The sequence below is a fragment of the Trachymyrmex cornetzi genome, unplaced genomic scaffold, assembly GCF_001594075.2.
Source record: "Trachymyrmex cornetzi isolate Tcor2-1 unplaced genomic scaffold, Tcor1.1 scaffold1603, whole genome shotgun sequence".
Lineage (NCBI taxonomy): Eukaryota > Metazoa > Arthropoda > Insecta > Hymenoptera > Formicidae > Trachymyrmex > Trachymyrmex cornetzi.
The window spans coordinates 1392-5559 of NW_017296206.1; the positions used below are offsets into that span (position 1 = coordinate 1392).

At 33.2% G+C, this 4168-nt stretch overlaps 1 long non-coding RNA gene across 2 annotated transcripts; it reads left to right on the forward strand.

Annotated features, from left to right (window-relative positions):
• The first annotated feature begins 338 nt into the window (after positions 1-338).
• Positions 339-3342, forward strand: LOC108758947 (uncharacterized). Of its 2 annotated transcripts, XR_001939973.1 has the most exons (4): positions 339-567; positions 1256-1445; positions 1550-1650; positions 3161-3342. It is a non-coding gene; the product is annotated as an uncharacterized LOC108758947 (long non-coding RNA). The 2 variants fall into 2 exon arrangements; XR_001939972.1 differs by lacking the exon at positions 3161-3342 and having other exon boundaries at positions 1550-1669.
• The last annotated feature ends 826 nt before the right edge of the window (positions 3343-4168 follow it).

A 4168-nucleotide genomic window follows, 5' to 3' on the forward strand; every position in this document is an offset into this window, starting at 1 on the left:
GTTGTCCAATATTTTGTAATTATACAGTTTACCTAAAAAATCAATAAAATTAGGCTAGTTTAACGCGTTTTTGCATAAAACGAAAGAATCAAGGATAATCTAAACAATCTTGCTCTTGCTCCATTTTGCCGTATGCAGTATGGTTAGGGCAAACACTACACTATTACTGTTCACAGAGCTTGTATTCGCTAGCCAGGGGAGGGAAAGTTAGATCTTGAAACTGGAAACAGACATGGCCGACAGGCCAACTAGAAACGGGGGTAAAACGTGCGCACGCATTCAGCTGTCAACCGAAATGTGGCGGTCAAAGACATATGTCTTTGGTAGCGGTAGACGAAAGTGAATAGTGTGTTAATCGAATTGAGACCTTTGCTTCACGAGGAGGTTATTTATTGGATCCGTCATTTCTGCATGCTGTGACTCTATACGCTCTATACTTTAGTCGGAAAACCAAACGAAGGGAAACCAAATTAACCAAAAGGAGAAAGTGCGTAGTGAATTACTCCCTGTACTCTGTGCCTCATCTCGTTGAGACTATGTTCAAGTGTTTTGGAAAGGTCTTATTAGGTAATGTTTCTACTTATGTACGAGAATGAATGTACGAAGAAGAATCTTTCGTTTTGACAGAATGTAACATTTTGTCAGCCATGTATAACACATTTTTTTCCGTTATTTCTGATACTGTTGAAAAAGGAAAAATTGTGAAAAACAAAGAGCAAAAAATTCGAAAGTTAGATAGAGGACAATCTCACATAACTTTAAATCATCAAGGATCAAGAGAAAATAAAGAGAATATTCTTATTTATATTAGATTTGTGATAATGACGCTTCATAAAATAAATTCAAAGTATACAAGGGACTAACAGCAACAGCAGTTAGCAGTTTATTAATTGCTAACATTTAATCCTTTTTAAAATTATATAAAATAAAAACAGATGTTTCAACTTTACATTATGTCATTTTCAATGTTAAGTAAGTCAATTTACACGACAAATTAAAATTGCTTTTTAAGAACGTTTATCGAAAAAGACTGATTAAAATTAAGCTTGTTAAATCCATGTAATTGTAGAGTTTATGTATGCGTCCGTTATGTATGTGTCCGTTATGTAGTGTCTGTTTTTATTTTATGTAATTTTAAGAAAGGTTAAATGTTAGCAACTAATAACCCGCTGTTGCTCTTAGCCCCTTGTCTTTTATACTTTGAACTTATTTATATTCTTTCGAATAATATACATATAAACGATGTGTTTTTCAGATCACCACATTCATCTGTTATCCATGAATATTATGCACGAAAATGTAAATCTGCTTTAACTGTTGATGTCATACTTACAAGTACAATGAGAAGGGCATTCAAAGCTTATGTATTCCATTAGAAGTGCCTAGAGGGAAGAAAAAAGGTTCCATGTTTACACACACACACACACACATTGGTTAAAGTTCAGGTTTGTTCTTCATTACAAACTTTATTGAATTAATTTTTACTGCATATTGTTTTTTATGAGACAAAAATGTATAAACAATTGTAATGTTGCATGTTATGTTCTAGGAATATGATATCGACCGAAGAAAAGAAGTATCAAGAATGGAATATTATAGAAACAAGGCAATACAGACTGTAACAGAAGACTGAGCAAGACAATATAAAATGTAAGAGAAAACTGGGCAAAGCAATATCAGAATGTAAGATAAAACTGATGATATATATTAATAGATTCCTTTCGACGATTATATTTAACTGATTTCTTGGATAGAGCTTCAATTTACAATAACATTAATTTGTGTAGATTTCAATTTAATTAAATTTCTTCTTTTTATGTTTAAATTCTACAAAAGAATATTAATGTCATTTGAAATAGATATTTTCTATAATGCCTTCGCGAAAAAAATTTTCTTGTATGTTCCCTAAATGTGGCAACAGCTACTATTGGTCGAAAGATGAGGCCCATAAAATTATTAACAAACATTTTTATCGATTCCCCATAAATTCTGACACTTGCATGAAATGGAAGCTTGCTTGTGGTATTGATACTTCAATCAATTGTCAAAATTTGCGCATTTGCGAAGATCATTTTTGTGAAGAAGATTTCGTAAATTTTTCGAAGCATCTTTTAAATCAAAATGCTATACCTAAAAATTTTGAAATCACTAATTCTTTTATTAATGCTGTATCAGAATCTGCCGTTTGTAACGATTCTTCTAAAATTGCGTATGCTGCCTCGTGTGATATCTCCACTTCCGTAAATAGTGACAAGATTTATGAAATAACTCCTACAGAATTTCCTAATAGTCACTCTAGAAATTGCTCAATAAATTCAACAAGTAAAAATAATATCGAGCTAAATATTTATAAGGATATTAATTGTAATAATGAGAATTTTAACGATTTAGAACTTAATGATGGTTTTTCAACTCCTACAAAAAAACGAAAAAGAGGAATTTTAAAAGAAATAGGAACAACTTTAAAGTCAATGTCACCGCGAAAAAAGGGCATGTATAAAATTCATCGTACAGTTACTGCACAATTGTGTAAAATGAAAAAACAACTTCGTAACAAAAGGAATGCTTTAAAGAAATTAAAATCTATGTATGACGATAATGTTTTTGAATGCATTAATAATAAACTGAATAGCGTTACAACAAATTTTATCAATTCACAATTACGAAATGCAGATCGCACTCCTGTTGGAAGAAGATGGACAGAAGAGGATAAGACTTTCGCTTTGTCGATGTACAAACGGAGTCCTCGCCTCTACAAATATTTGTCCACCTATAATACTTTCAATTACCATCAATCCGCACACTTAAACAAGTTTTGTCAAAGATTCCTTTTGACACTGGAATAAATGAACTCCTTCTAGAACAATTAAAAATAAAAAGCGATGAAATGGACGAACTAGATAGATATTGCACTTTAGTATTCGATGAAATATCTTTAAGTAAAGGTTATCACTATGAAGCACATAAAGAAAAGATTACTGGTTATGAAGACATAGGTGAGTTGAGTCGAACTTCTAAAACTGCTAATCACGCGCTCGTTTTTATGATTCGTGGCCTGAAAAGATCTTGGAAGCAAGTAATTGCTTATTACTTCACGGCTAATACAATTTCCTGTAGCAACCTAAAATCTATAATAATAAATATTATTTTGCAATTTCAGGAAATTGGTATCAAAGTAAAAGCAACAGTTTGTGACCAAGGTTCCACGCAAAGAAGAGCCCTATCCGAATTATGTGCAGAGAATAAGGTTGACCCAACTAGCTATACGTTCGTAGTTAATCAGGTCGCAGGCGAGCACACGGACATGGGCTCGTGCTTAAGTGTGTGGCTACCGATTTTGACCGCCGTCTGATACTGTGTCGCCACCGTCAACGCAGAGTTCTTGGCTGAGTAGTCAGGAGTCTTAAGTCGATCTGTTGCTGCTGCAATTCAATCTTTTAGTATATCTAACGTCAATGGATTGTTTCCTGTAGAATCGTTACAAACGGCAGAGTTTGCGCAATTAATAGATGATCTTTTTGATTCCTTAAATGGCTGGAAATTAAAACCAGAAGATGGAAAAAAGTATAGATTTTGCTTACAAGAAGACTCACCTCATTTTGAATTGTGGAGCAAATTATTACCAGAAATGACTAAATGGAAATTATTACAATTAACATCAGGAGAGGATGTCACAAGTAAATATCATTTCGTGAAAGGATGGATAACAACAATAAGATCAGTGATGTATTTATGGCATCAATTGAAAGCTCTCGGCTTAAAGCATTTGAATTTACGAAATTTAAATCAAGATCCATTAGAAAACTTATTTTGTCAAATACGTCAACATGGTATTACAAATACAAACCCCACCTGCCACCAGTTTGTAGCAGCCTTAAAAACTGTTGTTTTAAATAATTTGTCCGTTCCGATCTCCAATTCGAATTGTGAAAATGACAAGTGTGAAAATTTAGACAATTTTCGAGAATTCCTAAAAAGATCCGCACACAGCATTCAAAACGAAGAAAGTGAATCGCTTGAGAATATCGACAAGTGTACTCTTACCTACATCGTTTCTAAAAACATAGGATTGTTCTTCAAGGTTTTCTGCAGGCTGCTGGCTACTTATTTTAAACGGGTAAAATCTGAAACTCTTATATGCAGCACATATTGTGACGAGTTGACTGCA